At 36.0% G+C, this 23,491-nt stretch overlaps 1 protein-coding gene across 8 annotated transcripts in view; it reads left to right on the forward strand.

The window, feature by feature from the left end:
• Nucleotides 1-23,491, forward strand: part of MBD5 (methyl-CpG binding domain protein 5) — a 491,337-nt gene that overhangs the window by 171,138 nt on the left and 296,708 nt on the right. For 6 of the 8 annotated variants that reach the window (XM_070390101.1, XM_070390089.1, XM_070390080.1 and 3 more), the window contains one exon: nt 3,700-3,793. The gene's annotated coding sequence lies outside the window, so the exon portion shown is untranslated. Of the gene's footprint in view, nt 1-3,699; nt 3,794-18,854; nt 18,995-19,661; nt 19,761-23,491 lie in introns of those variants that run through there. The other 2 variants (XM_070390114.1, XM_070390125.1) reach the window with 2 other exon arrangements.

Below are 23,491 nucleotides of genomic sequence, written 5' to 3' on the forward strand. Positions count from 1 at the left end.
CAGACATCCTGGAATGTGAAGTCAAGTGGGCCTTAGAAAGCATCACTACGAACAAAGCTAGTGAAGGTGATGGAATTCCAGTTGAACTATTTCAAATCCTGAAAGCTGATGCTGTGAAAGTGCTGCACTCAATATGCCAGCAAATGTGGAAAACTCAGCAGTGGCCACAGGACTGGAAAAGGTCAGTTTGCATTCCAATCCCAAAGAAAGGCAATGCCAAAGAATGCTCAAACTACCGCACAGTTGCACTCATCTCACACGCTAGTAAAGTCATGCTGAAAATTCTCCAAGCCAGGCTTCAGCAATATGTGAACCGTGAACTTCCTGATGTTCAAGCTGGTTTTAGAAAAGGTAGAGGAACCAGAGATCAAATTGCCAACATCCGCTGGATCATGGAAAAGGCAAGAGAGTTCCAGAAAAACATCTATTTCTGCCTTATTGACTATGCCAAAGCCTTTGACTGTGTGGATCACAATAAACTGTGGGAAATTCTGAAAGAGATGGGAATACCAGACCACCTGATTTGCCTCTTGAGAAATCTGTATGCAGGTCAAGAAGCAACAGTTAGAACTGGACATGGAACAACAGACTGGTTCCAAATAGGAAAAGGAGTACATCAAGGCTGTGTATTGTCACCCTGCTTATTTAACTTATATGCAGAGTACATCATGAGAAATGCTGGACTGGAAGAAACACAAGCTGGAATCAAGATTGCTGGGAGAAATATCAATAACCTCAGACACGCAGATGACACCACCCTTATGGCAGAAAGTGAAGAGGAACTAAAAAAGCCTCTTGATGGAAGTGAAAGTGGAGAGTGAAAAAGTTGGCTTAAAGCTCAACACTCAGAGAATGAAGATCATGGCATCCAGTCGCACCACTTCATGGGAAATAGATGGGGAAACAGTGGAAACAGTGTCAGACTTTATTTTTGGGGGGCTCCAAAATCACTGCAGATGGTGACTGCAGCCATGAAATTAAAAAACGCTTACTCCTTGGAAGGAAAGTTATGACCAACCTAGACGGCATATTGAAAAGCAGAGACATTACTTTGCCAACAAAGGTTCGTCTAGTCAAGGCTATGGTTTTTCCAGTGGTCATGTGTGGATGTGAGAGTTGGACTGTGAAGAAGGCTGAGCGCTGAAAAATTGATGCTTTTGAACTGTGGTGTTGGAGAAGACTCTTGAGAGTCCCTTGGACTGCAAGGAGATCCAACCAGTCCATTCTGAAGGAGATCAGCCCTGGGATTTCTTTGGGAGGACTGATGCTAAAGCTGAAACTCCAGTACTTTGGCCACCTCCTGCGAAGAGTTGACTCATTGCAAAAGACTCTGATGCTGGGAGGGATTGGGGGCAGGAGGAGAAGGGGACGACAGAGGATGAGATGGCTGGATGGCATCACTGACTCGATGGACGTGAGTCGGGGTGAACTCCGGGAGTTGGTGATGGACAGGGAGGCCTGGCGTGCTGCGATTCATGGGGTCGCAAAGAGTTGGACACGACTGAGCGACTGAACTGAACTGAAGCTTAACTAAGTGATGTAAAGCACTGATTGGTCAGTTTAAGTGATAAAGGTTGAATAATACTGACCTTTTCATCCAGATCCCTGGTGGCTCAGACGGTAATGTGTCTGCCTACAGTGCAGGAGACCCAGCTTCAATCCCTGGGTCAGGAAGATTTTCTGGAGTAGGAAATCACAACCCACTCCAGTTTTTTTTTTTTTTTTTTTTTTTAATTGGAGGCTAATTACTTTACAATATTGTAGTGGTTTTTGCCATATATTGACATGAATCAGCCATGGGTGTACATGTGTTCCCCATCCTGAACCCCCCTCCCACGTCCCTCCCCGTCCCATCCCTCAGGGTCATCCCAGTGCACCAGCCCTGAGCACCCTGTCTCATGTGTTGAACCTGGACTGGCGATCTATTTCACATATGATAATGTACATGTTTCAATGCTATTCTCTCAAATCATCCCACCCTCACCTTCTCCCACATTGTCTAAAAGACTGTTCTTTACATCTGTGTCCCTTTTGCTGTCTTGCATATAGGGTCATCGTTACCATCTTTTTAAATTCCGTATAAATGCGTTAATATACTGTATTGGTATTTTTCTTTCTGGCTTACTTCACTCTGTATAATAGGCTCCAGTTTCATCCACCTCATTAGAACTGATTCAAATGCATTCTTTTTAATGGCTGAGTAATACTCCATTGTGTATATGTATCATAGCTTTCTTATCCATTCGTCTCCCGATGGACATCTAGGTTGCTTCCATGCCCCAGCTATTGTAAACAGTGCTGCCATGAAAATTGGGGTACACGTGTCTTTTTCAATTCTGGTTTCCTCGGTGTGTATGCCCAGCAGTAGGATTGCTGGGTCATAAGGCAGTTCTATTTCCAGTTTTTTAAGGAATCTCCACACTGTTCTCCATAGTGGCTGTACTAGTTTGCATTTCACCAACAGTGTAAGAGGGTTCCCTTTTCTCTGCACCCTCTCCAGCATTTATTGTTTGTAGACTTTTTGATAGCAGCCATTCTGACCAGCGTGAGATGGTAGCTCATTGTGGTTTTGACTTGCATTTCTCTTATAATGAGTGATGTTGAGCATCTTTTCACATGTTTGTTAGCCATCTGTATGTCTTCTTTGGGGAAATGTCTGTTTAGTTCTATGGCCCATTTTTTGATTGGGTCGTTTCTTTTTCTGGAATTGAGCTGTATGAGCTGCTTATATATTGTTTAGATTAAATCTTTGTCAGTTGCTTCGTTTGCTATTATTTTCTCCCATTCTGAAGGCTGTCTTTTCACCTTGCTTATAGTTTCCTTTGTTGTGCAAAAGCTTTTAAGTTTAATTAGGTCCCATTTGTTTATTTTTGCTTTTATTTCCATTACTCTGGAAGGTGGGTCATAGAGGATCCTGCTGTGATTTATGTCAGAGAGTGTTTTGCCTATGTGTTTCTCAAGGCCACTCCATTATTCTTGCCTGGAAAATCCCATGGACGGAGGAGCCTGGTAGGCTATAGTCCATGGGGTTGCAAAGAGTCAGACATGACTGAGCGACTTCACTCACTCACTTCATTTTTCATGAAAACAGTACTGGAGTGGGGTGCCATTACCTTCTCCGTCATGAAGAATTGATTTCTATGGTTCTGACTTTTACAGGCAACTCAAGAGTAATGAAGAATATATTTTTGGTAATTATCCATTCTAAACAAGGAAAGTATTTTCTAGGGTAGGGCTACATTCCTGTAGAACATCAGATTTAATGTGTTTAAAATTATATTTCTTCAAAATGTTGATGAAAACTAGGTTAGCAAGATAAAATTAGTACTGTAGAAAGTACTAAACTCTTTGTTGTTGTTGTTGTTGAGGTACTAAGTCTTGTCTGACTCTTTGCAACCTCATGAACTACACATGCCAGGTTTCCCTGTACTTCATCATCTCCCAGAGTTCGCTTAAATCATGTCCATTGATGCTAAATTCTATGCCAAGGATCAAAATGTCAAAGTATGTTTCACAGGCCTTTCTGATTCTTCTAAATGGAAAAATTATTATTACCGTTTAATTGCATAAAATATGTCCTACAGTAGACACCTCCCTTTGCCCATATTTATAATTTTAAGATTTCCTTTAATATTTAAAATAAATGAAAAAATATTTATAACCTCAAAGTCATGATATTTTCTTATGTTTTTGTTTTAGATGAATATTGAGGATATCAATTTCTGCATGTGGGAAGTAGATATTGAAGGTTATCTGGTTTACAGACAAGATCTTTAAAAAATAGACACTGAAGGTAAGTAATGACTATAGCCTCATAAATAATCTAATTTAAATGGTTAGGGTTGCCAGATTATAATTTAACTTGCTAAACTTGCTTACTTTTTTGTCACTGGCCCTGACAACCGCATTGATTCATATTCAGACACAAACTGTTATGCCTTAATACCATCTTGACAGAAAGTATCAGATTTCATTTATAATGAGCAGTTGATAAAATTGATGTATTATGGAAGAATGCAAAGTAATTAAAAAGAATGAAGAAGATATTAAGTAGCATCCATCAAAACTGGGTGCACAACTCAGAGTTTAACTTGAAAAAATAATTTTTCAGAACCTGCTATGCACTGTATTTTTTAATAATATTTATGTCTTTAACCATGTTAAGAGCTTGCTTTTCAACCATTCCAAAAAAAAAAAAAAACCCTGTGACAGTTTCAAACACTCATAGTATTACTTCTGAATGCCTAACTTCTTTTTCACTATTTCTTGAGCTCCTGAAGATTTGTCTTGACCTACGATACACTTTCACTTACCATATTCTGTTCATGTCTCCCATGACTGCTTACATGCTTATGTTACTAAGTAAATTCTGAATACATTTGGTAAAATTTTGAGTGAGATACAGAGTACAAAATGAAAAAAGGGTACTTTAATTTTGTGTGGTTCAGGAGGGAGGTGACATGGGTGTACCTATGGCTGATCCTTGTTGATGTATGACAGAAAATGACAAAATTCTGGAAAGCAATTATCCTTCAATTAACATTTTAAAAATAATAATTATTTTGAGGGTCAGATAGGTACAATGGAACCTTGGAGAGTGTGTAACCTCTTAATGATTAGGGCACTTCTATTTAGCTCTAAAATCCTTTTTAAGTGGGGATAAGAGACCAGTAATATCAAATCTCATGACTTTTTTCCAGAAGAAACTAGAAATACAGAAATTGAAAAGTCCTAATTTTTCAAAAACAGCATAAAACTTCCTGTGACAGTGTCCACTTTTGCTACTGTGTGAATCAAATAAAACAGTATACAACCTCTGGTGCAGGAGTTATTTTCCTTTGTTCTATATTTCTTCATTCTTGGAGAGTACAAGTACTTAGAGTTTATTTTTTCTCCTTAATTTCTGATTACCATCTTGGTGAGTTTTTGCTAGTTTTTTATGATATTATTGTCAGAAATGACTTTTCTTGAAAATATAAATGATATTACTTACTTGTAATCCATCTATACTTTTATGTGATGAGTTGGTTGCTTAGAATAGCTATTCAATTGTTTTCTGAATTATAATAGTTAGGCAGTTATTTTTATAGTTCCTTTATCTCCATAGTGATAGATCCTTCTTAATTTTTTTAAAAGAGAGGTTCCCTTTTTACTGTAACGTTTGCATAGAAAGTAGAGTTCTGGTCCATGCAAAGCACTTGTTTTATTTGTATATTTTCTTTTATTCTCATTTCCATTATCATGCTGCTGACCTGAACTCATAGAAAATCATTCTGATATGTAGTCTAATATCTGTTTCACTGTTCTCTCTTGTTTATATGTATTTTTATAACATATTATTTTATATATTTTTAATGGAAAATTTCAAATAAAAAAGAAAAGGGAGCATAATATCATGAACTTTCGTGTGCCCATGTCTCAGCTTCAACAGTTACCTCATGGCTGAACTCATCTTAACTATATCTCTATCCTGCCTTCTCCCCCACTTATACACATGAAATTTTAATATGCATAAATGGATTGTGCTGTGTATCTCATGGTGCCTTATTTTCATACATTATAGTATTTGGTTAGCAGATATTTTATTTAGGATTTTAGAATCTACATTCTTAAGTGAAAAGTACTATACTTTTGTGCTTCATTTTCCTTGTCTGGTTTTGCAATTAAGATTACACCAGCCTTATAAAATGAGATGAGCAATTTTTTACTCTTTTTTATTTTCTAGTATAGCTTTATATAATATGAATTTACTGTTTCTTTATTGTGTGCTAAAACTCATATGTAAAGTATCTGGTTGAGAGATGTCTTTGTATGCTATTTATGTCTTTAATGCTTTCTGATCTATTTAAGTTTTCTCTTCAGCTTTGGGTACCAGTAACACCTGATGGTCTCCCCACCTACCAGTGTACCCCAGACCCACTTTTCTTTTAGTCAGGAAATACTTGGACAGTCTCAGTGTCCACATCTCAGCCATGTAATAGTCACTTTCTTTTTGAACTGACCAGGAATTTAATGTTTTAACCCTCATCATTGGTCTGATATGCCCAATCTTGCTTGACTTAAACTCCCACTAACACATACCTAGATTAATCCTGAGCTCCATTAGTTTTCTATTCTATAACCAGAAACTTTAGTTAACAGTGCTCTTAACTGACGTCTTTGCTGCTGCTGCTAAGTTGCTTCAGTCGTGTCCGACTCTGTGCGACCCCATAGACGGCAGCCCACCAGGCTCCCCCGTCCCTGGGATTCTCCAGGCAAGAATACTGGAGTGGGTTGCCATTGCCTTCTCCAAGGCATGAAAGTGAAAAGTGAAAGTGAAGTCGCTCAGTCATGTCCGACTCTTAGCAACCCCATGGACTGCAGCCCACCAGGCTCCTCCGTCCATGGGATTTTCCAGGCAAGAGTACTGGAGTGGGGTGCCATTGCCTTCTCCAAACTGACGTCTTTACATCTCTTAAAACCTTTTACGTACTGGTTATGTATCTCAAGGCTGTGTCAAAGGTAAATATTTTGAAAAAGACTAAGTAAGGTTATTATGTTCAGGGAAGGTAAGTTTTCAGAAAAAAACAGGCAGTCATCTAGTCTAATGTCCTGTACAGTATATACCAAATTACAGTTAACTTTAGAAGATTTTCACTTATCTCAAGAGTTTGAAACTTTCTTATAATTATTTATTATTGGAAGAATAATTAAAGATATTTTCATTAACAAAAACAAAAAATAATAGCATAAGCAGAGAGTTCACAGATCTAATAACAAAAGGAAATGATCAATAACATAATAGTTATTATAATTTTTGATGCATTTTAATGTTTATACCTAAGATCTTAATTCAGTTTTTCTTACACAGTTTCATAATGTACTTTATTTCTTTTTAATCCTTTCTTACTTAAACTTTATGTATCTCCCATAAAAAGAATCTTACAGGACCAAGATGTGTAATGGACTTAGAGGTCTTATTAAGGAATTTAAAGTTTAGGTTTTAACTATTCAATAAGCCATTGGTAGGTTTTGAACCTACAAATCACATGGAATGGATGTGCTTTGTGAAATTTAAAATATCTTTGGAAAACATAGCTATGACTTCAGTATTTTGTTTTAGAAGCAACTCTTTAAAAGCCATAAAATAATAGATTTGTAATTTTTACTAAAATGTTTTAAATAATTAGAAAAGTCTATAAATTCAAAGGCAGTTCAAAACCTAAGAATTAATAGTTGGTAGCTACAACAAGGAAGATGCTGATTTTCTTAACATACAAAGAGTGTCAACAATTCAATATGGAAAAGACAACCCATTTTTTATAAAATACTTAAACATATAGTTTATCAAAGAAGAAATGCAAATGACAAATGAAATTTTTCAATTTTCCAGCCTCTCTGTTGCATTGTAGTAACATTTTTCTATTGATCAGTTGCTGCCTAATGCTATGTTTTGCTATTTCTTTTCATTTGCTTAGAGTACCTTTGTTATCAATGCTGTGCTAGTCTTCCTTTTATTACTCATGACTGGATGTAATGGTTTTACCTGGCGTGCACATGGGGTTGTATGTATGTATGTATGTATGTGTTGGTGGGAAGGGTCTGGGGTATTGTTTCAAGTTTGCTTTCTAAGAACTAGTCTTCTCTGCTGCCACAGACACAAAATGTTTCCTGTAAAAATGACTTGTTTGTGTACTATTTGTATAGCTCCTACCTTCTTTACTTTTCTAAATCTAACTGGGTCTACTGGATTCTGCTGCCAACTCAACTCACCTCTGTCCGCATACCTGTGATTAAAAACAAGGCCTTTGGCAACTTAGGGTGTGTTATGTACCTTCAGGGCATACTTTTTGCCATCATTTTCTGAGATCCACTCCATGGTGTCCTTTACCACTACATTTCTCCTAAATTACTTCTCCATTTATTCTCTCAGTTCAGTCGTTCATGTGGCTCCTATTAGGTCTCAGCTCCTTTTGCCTGTTTCAGCATATGGGTATTACAACTGAATCCTAATATTACTGAAAACATATTGAATTGGTTTCTTCATAAAGAAAGAAAAGGAAACAGACAGGGAGGGATGGATAGGACACAAAGAGAAGGAGATGAGAGAAAATGAATAAAGCAATCAACTCTAGGAGCAAAACTAATCCAGAAAGCAAGGACTCTGGAAATACATTGTAAAATGACAGAAGATGAGCTGGACAAAACAAACTTCAGTAGATACTTCAAATATAAAATGGAAGATACCAATAATGTGATGCTCAATATCTTTTTTTCTAATTCTTAAAGAATTGCACATCAAAACCACAATGAGGTATCACCTTACACCAGTCAGAATGGCCATCATCAAAAAATTTACAAGCAATAAATGCTGGAGAGGGTGTGGAGAAAAGGGAACTCTCTTATACTGTTGGTGGGAATGTAAATTGATATAGCCACTATGGAAAACAATATGGAAATTCCTTAAAAAACTAAGAATAAAACTACCGTATGACCCAGCAATCCCACTACTGGGTGTATATCTTGACAAAATCATAATTGAGGAAGACACGCGTACCCCATTGTTCATAGCAGCACTCTTTACAATAGCTAGGACATGGAAGCAAGATACCCATCAACAGATGAATGGATAAAGAAGATGTAGTACATACATACAAATGGAATATTATTCAGCCATAAAAAAGAACAAATTTGAGTCAGTTCTAGTGAGGTGGATGAACCTATAGCCTATTATAAGGAGTGAAGTAACTTAGAGAAAAACAAATACAGTATAATATTAACACACATATATATGGAATTTAGAAAGATGGTACAATGAACCTATTTTCAGGAAAGCAGTGGAAATGCAGATATAGAGAACAGACTTGTGGACACAAGTCTGTGTGGGGGAAGGAAGGAATGAGAGGAATAGAGAAAGTAGCATCAACATATATATGCTAAAAAGTGAAAGTCGCTCAGTTGTGTCCGACTCTTTGCAGCCCCATGAACTGCAGCCTATGGCTCTTCCGTCCATGGGATTTTCCAGGCAAGAGTACTGGAGTGGGGTGCGTACTCTTGCCTGGAAAATCCCATGGATGGAGGAGCCTGGTGGGCTACAGTCCGTGGAGTCGCTAAGAGTCAGACACGACTGAGTGACTTCAGTTTCACTCTTCGCTTTCATGCATTGGAGAAGGAAATGGCAACCCACTCCAGTTTTCTTGCCTTGAGAATCCCAGGGACAGGGAAGCCTGGTTGGGCTGCTGTCCATGGGGTCGCACAGAGTCGGACACGACTGAAGCGACTTAGCAGCAGCAGCAGCAACCATGTGTAAAATAGATAGCTGGCTAGAAGTTGCTATATAACACAGGGAACCCAACCTGCCCCTCTGTGATGACTGAGAAGGGTAGGATGACGGGAGGGGAGGGACAGGATATATGTATAATTATAGCTGATTCATGTTGTTGTACAGCAGAAACTAATATAACATTGTAAAACAATTATCCTCCAAGTGAAAAATAAATTAAGAAAAAGATGAAACCGGAAAGAACAGAAGAGTGGCTAGATATTATGGAAAGTACTTTTAAGTATATGAAAGACTAAAATAAGAAGAATTAATAAAATAAGCCAAATAAATAAATAATTATAGAGAAAATTTTGTGTGCTAATATGTGAAAGTAGGTAAATTGAGATAGACAATAAAGAAAAAGATAATAAATGTTTAAAGTTAAAATATAGTATCTTTTGTAAAATAGAAGATAATTTGAATCCACATTTGGAAAAGGCCATGGGAAATTTTAACCTAGAACTTTCAAAACCAAGATTCATGAACTTACAAACGTCAAGCATGAAGAATGATTAAATTACTGATTGGAAGGTAAAGGGAGAAAATATTTGGTCTTCTCTCTTATTTATCCACATCAACTCTTAGGGCCAGTTGACAGTGGAGTAACATCTATATGATCATATAGAAATAAAAGCATTTTATATTTTAAATTCTATGTGTCTTTGGGTATAAAGACTACAGATAGTTTTGAACTCAATGAATATTATTTTGAAAAAAATTAGAAGATGAACTACTGGCACTTACATTGAAATAACCTAAAAATTACCACAGAAAGATGAGCAGTAAGCACTGAAAGGATTTAGCTATAAAATACAGACGAGAAAAAAAATGGAAACACTGTATTCTATTCCCTTAAAATAGAAATGCCGTATTACCTTGACCTCTTTTCCTCTCCTTTTCTTGCTGGGTTTTGTAGTTTAAGTTTGTTGATTTCCACTTCTTTAATACTTGCAAGTCAAAGAATGTCCACGAAGATGCAAATAATAAAAGTATAAGCAGAGTTTAACAGTACAGAGAAAAATACTAAAAAAATACTAACTGAAATATAGTGAAGGAAAGAAAGAGAAGGACAGAGTAACAGGAAATATGCTAATATCTTTATTGCTCGTAGAAGTAAACGAATAGATTTTGAATAGAGAAATAAAAAACAAAGCTGTATAAATTATATAAGTTAATAAATACAGAGTTTCATAAAGTTATCATTATAAGATCATAACTACTGGAACAAAGGTATGTGCAGAGAAACTACACCTGAAGAAAAATGAGATAACTAATATTAAATATTTTCTTTAAAAAAAAAATCCCTAAAACAAGTTAAAATATTAAAAAGTGAAAAGCAATTAGATGCTAGGTGTCACAATTATCATTTAACATTGTACTGAAGGGAATCAGCCAAGAGAAAACATTAATGTCAATGGGTTTTTGGCTTGTGTTGGTATTTTAGACAGTGGATTTTGAACTAAATCACAGAGGAAAATGCCATATGCAGGTAACACAATAAATTGCTTTTAAAATGTTGAAAACTAAAGGATAAAAAATTAAGCCAGCTAAAGGCAAGCAACATTCAAAAAACAAAGATTGTGGCATCTGGTCCATCACTTCATGGCAAATAGATGAAGGAAAAGCGGAAACAATGACAGATTTCATTTTCTTGGGCTCCAAAATGACTGCGGATGGTGACTGCAGTCACGAAATTAAAAGATGGTTGCTTCTTGGAAGAAAAGTGATGACAAATCTAGATAGCATATTAAAAAGCAGAGACATCACTTTGCTGACGAAGGTCTATATAATCAAAGCTATGGTTTTTCCTGTAGTCCCCTACGGATGCGAGAATTGGACCATTAAGAAGTCTGAGTGCTAAAGAATTGATGCTTTCAACCTGTGGTGTTATAGAAGACTCTTGAGAGTCTCTTGGACTGCAAGTATATCAAAATAGTCAATCCTAAAGGAAATCACCCCTGAGTATTCATCAGAAGGACTGATGTTGAAACTGAAGCTCCAATACTTGGTCTGTCTCATACAAACTGCTGACTCATTGAAAGAGACCCTGAAGCTGGGAAAGATTCAGGGCAAGAGGAGAAGGGGGTGACAGAAAATGAGATGGTTGTATGACATCACTGATTCAATGGATATGAGTTTCAGCAATCTCAGGGAGATAGTGAAGGACAGGGAACCCTGGCATGCTACAGTTAATGGGGTCACAAAGAGTTGGACATGATTGAGCGACTGAACAACAAAGGCAAGCAAATACTTAATGTCAGACCAGATGAATCAGCTCAAACATCAAGTGAGATGAATAAAGTCATTTTTAATACAAAAAATGCAGTTCACAATGAAGATGTAGCAATTACAAATATCTACAAACCAAATAATAACGTGGCGCCAACATATACAAAGCAAAAACAATGCAGGTACAAGGGAAAATAGTCAAAAACACACTAGACTTGGAAAGTTTATTCATTCACTCAGTCCAAAACAGGTCAGCCAGGCGTGGAGGTGAGAGAAGAATGAGGAAACATTGAAAGCATTTGCACAAATCAGGACCTTTGCAAGATGCCCACTGTCATGATTATTATTTAACATTGTGATAAGGGGAAAAGCCAAGAGAAAAATATTAGAACTTTAAAATGAAATTTAGAAAGATAAAGTGAAAAGCTCTATGTGCAGATCATATGATTATATACCTAGAACTGCCATCCAGTGGATTTTATTTAATCAATTGACAGGCTACTAGAAATAATAGAATTCACTAAGTTATTGTACTACAAGATCAATGTCATCATATAGATAATTTTCATGTATAACAGTAATTTTAGATTAAGCCCTAGTGCCATATTTTGCCTACATATATTATTTATGTGCCACAAATTTAAGAATATTGTTTATTATTTTCCTATGACTTCTATAACAATTATCACAAATTTAGGGGTTAATACAACAGATTTTTATTCTCTCACAGTTCCAGATGCCAGAAGTCTTTTTTTTTTTTATTCTCCCATAACACTTTATTTTCAATTCTTTTTTTTTTTTTTTTTTGTATTTTATTTTATTTTGTTTATTTTTTAATTTATTTTATTTTATAACTTTGCAATATTGTACTGGTTTTGCCATATATCAACATGAATCCACCATAGGTATACACATGTTCCCCATCCTGAACCCTCCTCCCTCCTCCCTCCCCTTACCATCCCTCTGGTTCATCCCAGTGCACCAGCCCCAAGCATCCAGTATCGTGCATCGAACCTGGACTGGCAACTCGTTTCATATATGATATTATACATGTTTCAATGCCATTCTCCCAAATCATCCCACCCTCTCCCTCTCCCACAGAGTCTAAAAGACTGTTCTATACATCAGTATCTCATTTGCTGTCTCGTGTACAGAATTATTGTTACCATCTTTCTAAATTCCATATATATGCGTTAGTATACTATATTGTTGTTTTTCTTTCTGGCTTACTTCACTCTGTATAATAGGCTCCAATTTCATCCGCCTCATTAGAACTGATTCAAATGTATTCTTTTTAATGGCTGAGTTATACTCCATTGTATATATGTACTGCAGCTTTCTTATCCATTCATCTGCTGATGGACATCTAGATTGCTTCCGTGTCCTGGCTATTATAAACAGTGCTGTGATGAACATTGGGGTACACGTGTCTCTTTCAATTCTGGTTTCTTCAGTGTATATGCCCAGCAGTGGGATTGCTGGATCATAGGCAGTTCTATTTCCAGTTTTTTAAGGAATCTCCACACTGTTCTCCATAGTGGCTGTACTAGTTTGCATTCCCACCAACAGTGTAAGAGGGTTCCCTTTTCTCCACACCCTCTCCAGCATTTATTGCTTGTAGACTTTTGGATCGCAGCCATTCTGACTGGTGTGAAATGGTACCTCATAGTGGTTTTGATTTGCATTTCTCTGATAATGAGTGATGTTGAGCATGTTTTCATGTGTTTGTTAGCCATCTGTATGTCTTCTTTGGAGAAATGTCTATTTAGTTCTTTGGCCCATTTTTTGATTGGGTCATTTATTTTTCTGGAATTGAGCTGTAGGAGTTGCTTGTATATTTTTGAGATTAGTTGTTTGTCAGTTGCTTCATTTGCTGTTATTTTCTACCATTCTGAAGGCTGCCTTTTCACCTTGTTTATAGTTTCCTTTGTTGTGCAGAAGCTTTTAAGTTTAAATAGGTCCCATTTGTTTATTTTTGCTTTTATTTCCAATATTCTGGGAGATGGGTCATAGGGGATCCTGCTGTGATGTATGTCAGAGAGTGTTTTGCCTATGTTCTCTAGGAGTTTTATAGTTTCTGGTCTTACGTTTAGATCTTTAATCCATTTTGAGTTTATTTTTTTGTTATGGTGTTAGAAAGTGTTCTAGTTTCATTCTTTTACAAGTGGTTGACCAGTTTTCCCAGCACCACTTGTTAAAGAGATTGTCTTTAATCCATTGTATATTCTTGCCTCCTTTGTCAAAGATAAGGTGTCCATACATGCATGGATTTATCTCTGGGCTTTCTATTTTGTTCCATTGATCTATATTTCTGTCTTTGTGCCAGTACCATACTATCTTGATGACTATGGCTTTGTAGTAGAGCCTGAAGCAGATGCCAGAAGTCTTAAAGCAGTGTCACTGGGCCCAAATCGAAACCAAGGGCTGTTATTCCTGTGAAGGTTCTAGGGGGACCCCTTCCTCACCTCTTCAACTTTTTGGTGGCTGCTAGCATTCCTTGTCTTATGGCCACAGCATCACTTCAACCATGGGCTCCATGGCCACATTGCCTTCTCCATTTCTGTGTGTCTGATTTTCTCTTATAAGAACTCTTGTAATTGCATTTAGGGCTCACCTGGATTAATCAAGGACAGTGTTCTCACATATTTTATTTACATGTTTTTTATAATTTAATTCTCTCACAGAAACCTAATTGAAAAAGGCTTTATTGGTGCATGAAATTACAAAATAAATAGGATTATAAACTTCAGCAATAGATTTAATAAATGCAAGAATATTGAAAATGATAAAGATGGCATCTCATATCAGTGGGAAAAGTTGTATTGCTTAATACATTTTGAGACAACTGCACAGCCATCTGGAAAGAAAAGCTGAATCCATATCTCACACCATATGCCAAAGTATATTATAAATGGATCAAATACTTAAATGTAAAATATTGCATCACAGATACTCAAGCAAACAGGAGTGTTTTTTTTCTTATGTCTTTAAAGTAGAAAATCTCTTCAAAACAAGATCTAGAAGCCACAAAATGACATGATTAATAAATTTGATCACATTTTTCAACACACACAACCAAAATCAAAAGACTATATTAAAAACAGGTTTGTAATTCTTACTGAAGTGGCTAATTTTTTAAAAACTATTTTATTATAGTTGATTTAAAATGTGTTCATTTCAGATATATAGCAAAGTGATTCAGAGAGATATATATACATTCTTGGTGGAATATAAATTGACACAAATCATATGGAGTATAATTGGCATATATAAGTTTTATATAGCAAAGTGAGTCAGTTTCATATGGATACAGATGTATTCTTTTTCAAATTCTTTCCCGTTATATATTATTACAAGATAGTAAGTATTGCTCCTGCTGCTATACAATAGGATCTGATTATTTTTAATCTATTTTACATATAGTGGTGTGTATCTGTTATTCTCAAATGCCTAGTTTATCCTTCCTCTTCTTTCCTCTTTGGAAATGATAATTTTCTTTCTATGCCTCTGAGTCTGTTTCTGTTTTATAAGTTCATTTATATCATTTTTTTAGATTCTACATATAAGTGGTATCATATGATATTTTATATTTCTTTTTCTGGCCTTCACTTAATATGATGATCTCTAGGTCCATCCATATTGCTGTAAATGGCATTATTTCATTCTTTTTTGTGACTAAGTAATATTCCTTTGTGTGTATGTACCACATCTTCTTTATCTATTCCTCTGTTGATTGACACTTGTATTCGTTCCATATCTTAACAATTGTAAATAGTGCTTCTCTGAACATTGCAGTGCATATATCTTTTTGAATTAGACTTTTTAATCTTTTCCAAATATATGTTCAGTAGTGGGATTGCTGGATCACATGGTAATTCTATTTTTAGTTTCTTAAGAAACTTCCATACTGTTGCCCACAGGGGCCACATCAATTTATATTCTTACTAACAGTATAGGAAGTTTCCATTTACTCCATACCCTCTCCCACATTTATTAATTATAGACTTTTTAATGATGGCCATTCTGAACAGAGGTGATTCCTCATCATAGTTTTTATTTGCATTTCTCTAATAATTAGCAGCTTTAAGCATTGTTTCATGTGCTTATTTGCCATCTGTATGTCTCCTTTGGAAAACATCTGTATGTCTTCTTTCTCTTTAGGTCTTCTGCCCATTTTTTGATTGAGTTGTTTGTTATTATTTAGTTGTATGAACTGTTAGTGTATTTTGGAAATTAAGGCCTGTTGGTCACATCATTTGCAAATATTTTCTCTCAGTTCATACATTCTCTTTTTGTTGTTAATGGTTTCTTTTGCTGTGCAAAAGCTTGTAAATTTGATTAAATCCCATTAGTTTATTTTTGCTTTTATTTCTTTTCCCTTGGGAAATTGACCTAAGAAAATATTGCTACAATTTATGTCAGAGAATGTTTACCTGTACTCTCTTATGAAAAATTTATGGTATCATGTCTTTTAAGTCCTAAAGCCATTTTGAGTTTATTTTTGTGTATGGTCTGAGAGAGTATTTGAATGTCATTGATTTACATGTGGCTGTCCAACCTTCCAAACACCAAAGTGGCTGTTTTTTTAACTAAACCTAAAAAATGCAAGAAGATAAAAGACCAACTTTACTATCAGACAAATGGCAGAGTATATAAACTGTTTACAGAAAAAAGAAACACATGCCTCTTAAGCACATGAAAATTTCAGCTTCACTCTTAATAAAAGCCACTGTGAAATACTACTTGTCACATATTGGGATTTCCCAAATTCTTAAAATTTGATATAATAGTTTTTGTGAAAAAGGAGGCATTATTTTATGTTTCTGGTGGAATGTAAATTGATACAAATCATATGGAGGAAAATTGGCAGTATCTGTCAAAATTAGAAAAACACATTTTCCATGGGCCTAGTTAATTACTTCTTGCAGTTTATCCACTGATACATTACTTTTGAGACAGGTAGAAAGTTATTCTTAGAAATATTTAATACCAAATGTTGGAGAAACCAAATGTGTATCTATATACAATGGATTTAACTGTGAGATATCCAGATGAAATACTATGCAGCTGTTAAAAACAAACCAGGAGCCTTGTTATTTCTAATAAAGAAAAATCTTCATGGTCTATTCAGTTTTTCAAATTATACTTAAAAGTACAACCTTACCAATGCCTAACAGTACATACAGTATAATAAGGGACAGAGTGTTCATTTATATATGCTTATTTATGCAGAAAAAATCACTGCAAGGACACACAAGGAAATAATATCAGTGATGATATTATTTCATGGGGAGAGAATAGGAATTAGAGAACCATAATGGGAGGTAAATTTTACTATAAAATATTTTAAACTCTTAAAAATTTTTAAAATAAATACCTATCTTAACTACTTATATTAAATGAGTAAACTTTTGTTCACTTTTTCTCAAATATTTATTGAGGGCCTGCTTTGTGCCAGCACTGTTTTAGGTTTTGGGATTAGTGAACAAAACATAAAAATCTGAACCCTTATGGAGCCTACATTCAAGTGATGGGAGACAGACATTTGAAAATAACCATGTGCTAACTAGTGGAGGTGATGGAATTCCAGTTGAGCTCTTTCAAATCCTGAAAGACGATGCTGTGAAAGTCCTGCACTCAATATGCCAGCAAATTTGGAAAACTCAGCAGTGGCCACAGGACAGGAAAAGGTCAGTTTTCATTCTAATCCAAAAGAAAGGCAATGCCAAAGAATGCTCAAACTACCGTACAATTGCACTCATCTCACACGCTAGCAAAGTAATGCTCAAAATTCTCCAAGCCAGGCTTCAGCAGTATGTGAACCGCGAACTTCCAGATGTTCAAACTGGTTTTAGAAAAGGCAGAGGAACCAGAGATCAAATTACCAACATCCACCGGATCATCGAAAAAGCAAGAGAGTTCCAGAAAAACATCTGTTTCTGCTTTATTGACTATGCCAGAGCCTTTGACTGTGTGGATCAAAATAAACTGTGGAAAATTCTTCAAGAGACGGAAATACCAGACCACCTGACCTGCCGCTTGAGAAACCTATATGCAGGTCAGGAAGCAACAGTTAGAACTTGACATAGAACAACAGACTGGTTCCAAATAGGAAAAGGAGTACGTCAAGACTGTATATTGTCACCCTGCTTATTTAACTTATATGCAGAGTAGATCATGAGAAACCCTGGGCTGGAAGAAGCACAAGCTGGAATCAAGATTGCCGGGAGAAATATCAATAACCTCAGATATACCGATGACACCACCCTTATGGCAGAAAGTGAAGAGGAACCAAAAAGCTTTTGATGAAAGTGAAAGAGGAGAGTGAAAAAGTTGGCTTAAAGCTCAACATTCAGAAAATCAATGTTTTCATTCATTCTCAGGTCCGTCTAGTCAAAGCTATGGTTTTTCCAGTGGTCATGTGTGGATGTGAGAGTTGGACCGTGAAGAAAGCTGAGCGCCAAAGAATTGATGATTTTGAACTGTGGTGTTGGAGAAGACTCTTGAGAGTCCCTTGGACTGCAAGGAGATCCAACCAGTCCATCCTAAAGGAGATCAGCCCTGGGATTTATTTGGAAGAAATGATGCTAAAGCTGAAACTCCAGTACTTTGGCCACCTCCTGTGAAGAGTTGACTCATTGGAAAAGACTCTGATGCTGGGAGGGATTGGGGGTAGGAGGAGAAAGGGACGACAGAGGATGAGATATCTGGATGGCATCACCGACATGATGGACGTGAGTCTGAGTGAACTCCGGGAGTTGGTGATGGACAGGGAGGCCTGGCATGCTGCGATTCATGGGGTCGCAAAGAGTCGGACACGACTGAGCGACTGAACTGAACTGAACTGTTGCACCACTAAATAGGATTAGCAGGGTAAGTCTTATCAAAAAAGAGCAGATTGAAGGAGAGTCGTACAAGAAGCAAGGGAGTTAGTCATGTGGATATGTGAGGAAAGAATGTTCTGAGATAGGGAGAACAACCAGTGTAGACTCATTGGGAAAGGAACATCTCAGATGTTTTAAATAAAAGGGTTAAGAGGCCAGTGTGTCTTAAGCAGAGGAATAGTGGTAGATATAGGGCCAGAAAGATAATGATATCAATCAGACTTTGTTAGCAGAGGAGTAACATGATCTGACAAATTTTGAAAAGCTTGCTCTGATCTTACCTATTATATGTATTACAAATAGGCTGATGGGGCGTAAGAGTAAAACCTGGGAGGTAATTTGGAAATAATTGCGCCTTAGACCCGGAGTTGAAGCGATGAAAAGTCATTCGATTTTGGATGTAATTTGAAATTGTCATCTGGATTCCTGACAGGCCAAATGTAGAGTGCAAGAGAGAGGACTCAAAGAAGAGAAGGTGTGAAAACGTTATCTAGGAAAATGGGAGTCTGAATGGAGTAGAAAGTTATATTGATTGGCTGAAAGTGTTAAGAGCCCACTTGAGTTCTTCCTGAATTTAAAAGTGAGTCATGGGTTTTTCTCCAGTCAATTCAGCTACATGACTTAGGTCTCATCCCTTCCTAAAAAGTAGATCTCTGTGGCATAATGGAAGGATACCCTTGTTAAATTTTTTTTTAAGTGAATTATAGGATATAATATATAGAATGTTCTCGTCTTAATAATTGTAAAAGGAATGCATATATGCTGATTTATGTTTATACAAAATTTAGATAGTTTCCCCCAAAGTTTAGCTGAACATGGTTTTTATGTTAATTCTAGATATAAATGCATGAGCATCAAATGATCCTTAATAAACCGTGTTTCTTATTTTTACTGTATTTTAGCAGGTGGCAAATATAAAATAGGTCTCAATTTAAAAATTAAGATGAGTAGAGAAGGATGAACTGGAGTTTGGAATTGACATATACAAACTTCCATGTTTAAGATGGATAACCACCAAGGGCCTACTGTATAGCAAAAATAAATAAATAAATAAAAAATAAAAATTGAGATGACAGACTGGTAATGAGCATTTTAAAGGCAGGAATACATTTTAGAGTATTTTCTTATTTAATCTTTTTTAAAAATTAAGCTTATATTATGCAATTTAAAAGATAAACATGATACTTATTTTCAACTTAATATATAAAATTTTATGGATTTTATGTCTTTCTAATCATCTGTTTTAGTGTGCAAAACTTTATGAGACTATGAAACAAATACTTAAGAAGATATCAAGAAAGTTGAAAGAATTAACAGCCAGATTAAACATCTAGTGAACATAGCTGGTAAGACAACATAAAAGGTGGGGGAGGTGAAAATGAAAGGAGGCAAATATCAAAGACTGAATCAAACATATACAGGGGATTTAAACAATAACCCACAATCAATAGCAAAGAGGGAAAGTGTGTAGGATACATCTAGAAGCAATGTAAGGCTTGACGTTGGAGACAATAGTTAGACATTGAATGAATACACCGTGTACCATGTGACAGAGAATCTTCACTTGATTCACTATGCTATGCTATGCTATGCTGAGTCACTTCAGTCGTGTCCGACTCTGTGTGACCCCATAGACGGCAGCCCACCAGGCTCCCCCATCCCTGGGATTCTCCAGGCAAGAACACTGGAGTGGGTTGCCATTTCCTTCTCCAATGCATGAAAGTGAAAAGTGAAAGTGAAGTCGCCTAGTCGTGTCCGACTCTCAGTGACCCCATGGACTGCAGCCTACCAGGCTCCTCCGTCCATGGGATTTTCCAGGCAAGAATACTGGAGTGGGGTGCCATTGCCTTCTCCGTGACTCACTATACAAGCTCTCTTTTCCAAATTCTCTGTATGAGCTGCTTCCAGGAAATATACAGAAATAGGTCAACAATGGGACCCTCAAATAGTGGGTACTAAGTTACTATCTGTATTTATTGAGAGTCAAATATGTAGAGTTCTTAGATTTTAATCATTGAACACTGTGACTAAGAATAAGATTTATAATGAAGCATATGAATGAATAAAAGGATATGATTTATCATTTAGTATATAGTAATATGTTTCCATGCGTAGGGTTAATACAAGTCTACAGTGGCAATTCTAAAAGGAAAAAGATTCAGAAATACAGAAGGTTTGTTTTCTCTCAGTACATTTTGGTGGTAAAACCTGACTGACACTTTTGTTCATTGAGAATTTAAAAGTTCTTTATGACCACGTACCAGATAAGAGGTTAATATCCAAAATATCGGAAGAACTCAATACAACTCAATATTGAGTCAAAAAATGAACAATCTGATTTAAAAATAGGCATAGGACCTGAATGGGCTTCCCAGGTCGCACAGTGGTAAAAAAATCCACCTGTCACTGCAGGAGATGCAAGAGACAGGGGTTCAGTCCCTAGGGTGGGAAGATCCCCTGGAGTAGGAAGTGGCAACCCACTTCAGTGTTCTTGCCTGGAAAATTCCATGGACAGAGGAGCCTGGATAGCTACAGTCCATGGGGTCACAAATTGTCAAATAGAACTGAGCCTGTGTGTGCACATACACACACACACACACGTACATACACACATACAGGACCTTAATAGTCATTTTTCAGAAAGACATGGGTGGCCAGCAGGTACATGAAATGGAGTTCAGCATCACTAAGCATCAGGGAAATGCAAATCAAAACCACAGTGAGGTATCACCTCGTACCTGTAAAAATGGCTGTTACCAAAAGCAAACAAACAAACAAAAAATAATAAAGAAATAATGCTTTGGCAAAGATGTGGCAAAAAAGGAACCCTATAGTGGAATGTAAACTGGTACACCCATTATGGAAAAAATTAAAATAGACCTACCATATGGCCCCACATCTGTGTATATATCCCAATTCTGGAATATATTGGAAGGAAATGAAATCATTACCTCGAAGTGTACCTGTACACCCATACTTATTGCAACATTATTCACAAATAACCACAATATGGAAACAACCTAAGTGGTCATCAATGAATGAGTGGACAATGAAAATGTGATATATATATATATATATGAAAATGTGAGATATTACATGGCACATATATATTTACACATGAATATATATAGATACAGATACATGAATATTATTGAGCCTTTTTAAAAAAAAAAAAGGAAATCTTGCCATTTGTGACATGATGTACCTTTAGAGCATTATGCTTAATGAAATAAGTCACACAGAGAAAGACAAACACTGCATGATCTCACATATAATATGGAATCTTTAAGAAAAAAAGCCAGAATCAAGGAAGCAGATTAGAAGGGTGATTGTCAAGGGCTGGGAAGTGAAGGAAATGGGAAAAGGGTACAAATGGTCAAAGGGTACAAATTCCCAGTTACAAGCGGAATACATTCTTGGGAACTAATATTTAGCATGGTGCCTATAGTTAATACTAGTGTATTATATACTTGAAAGCTGCAAAGAGAATAGATCGTAAATGTCCTGACCTTAAACACACAAAAAAAATATAATTAGGTGAGGTGGTGGATGGGTTAACTAACCTTACTGAGGTAGTCATTTTGCACTATGTGTATAAAATCGTCACATTGTACAGAAATATATCAATTATATCTCAACTAAGCTAGAGGAAAGAAACATATTCTCTAAGGAAAAAAAGTTACTTATTATGTGAAATTATTTATGTTGTATGTTTATGTCAAAGGGTGAATATTCATGACAGATAATATGAATGTCTTTCATTATGAGCTGCTAACTAGACACCATTGGCTGGTATTAGAGGTAAAACTCAGTAAATGCATCAAATTAACCTTTCTAAATCTGAAAAACTCCAGATTCACTTTTCCCCAAGAGTTTCTAAGAGTAAATTATAATGGTATTCATCTACAGAAACATGAGGCTTTTGTTTTTCTCTTTACAACCTTCAATGCTCTTTGAATTTTACCAGTGTTACTGATTACTGTAATAAATTTTTAAAAATAACCTTAGAAATAAACATATGACAGACCGTCTCGTAAGCTATGGAGAAAAGCTCAGTTTGCTCTTTACTCTATGACATGACTTTTAAGTGGGTAGTATTCTCAACCAAGAGCCCAGAGAAAGGGACGCATACTATGTTCTAGAGTGGGTAAGATGGAATGTATAAATTTGGGTCTTGGGCAAAGTTTTAAAATATGAGGGAGTAGGGATGGTTAGAGAACAAGAAAAGTAGTGAAGAGCAAACCCAAAGAAAGGGTGATACTAGATGAAAATACACAGTGTATAATGTGTTTGTTTGGAGCTTCTTGCTAATTATATAAATTTGTTTACTTTTACTTTATATTATGCAAATATAGCTTAGTATCTGTGTATGGGACTTGAAATTCTGCAGTGGAGTGTTAGTAGAACTTCCCTCGCTTTATTCCACATTAATGAATTAATCAATGAATTTTAAATAGCTGGCATGTTGTACAATTGTGAAGACATGAAATAAAGACATTGTACTGTGTTTTTACTTCACCAATTAACTACTTTAATACCCTTAAATTATAAGACTTCATTTCTTCTAGGTGAAATGTGTGAAGAGAAACAATTTTGTGATCTTGCTGTATACCTAATTCTTGTTTTACTTTCTAGCTGTCAGTTATTTTAACTTGTCTACCAGCATCACTTAACTACTGGTTATTTTTATAGATTCTTTTGTGTATTTGTCACTTATATGGACTCTTCATTTCTCAGCTTTTCTCTTTAATTATTACTTTACTTAGAAAATTTAAACCAAAACTTTTAATAACAAATCAAGTACTTTAATGAAGTATGTGTCTGTGCGCTTAGTAGCTCAGTCATGTCTGACTCTTTGTGACCCCATAGGCTGTATAGCCCATCAGACTCCTCTGTCCATGGGAATTCTTCAGGCCAGAATACTGAAGTGGGTCCCCATGTCCTCTTCTTCGTGAAGTATAAAGTTAGTAGAAATAGTGTCACCATGTGCCTCTGTTTTGTAAGTTATAGTAAAAGAATTTATTTGAAGCAAATTTTAATTGTGTCTCCAGCAATGTTTCTGCATAAGATTTATTCA

This window comes from Bos mutus, chromosome 2, assembly GCF_027580195.1.
Source record: "Bos mutus isolate GX-2022 chromosome 2, NWIPB_WYAK_1.1, whole genome shotgun sequence".
Classification (NCBI taxonomy): domain Eukaryota; kingdom Metazoa; phylum Chordata; class Mammalia; order Artiodactyla; family Bovidae; genus Bos; species Bos mutus.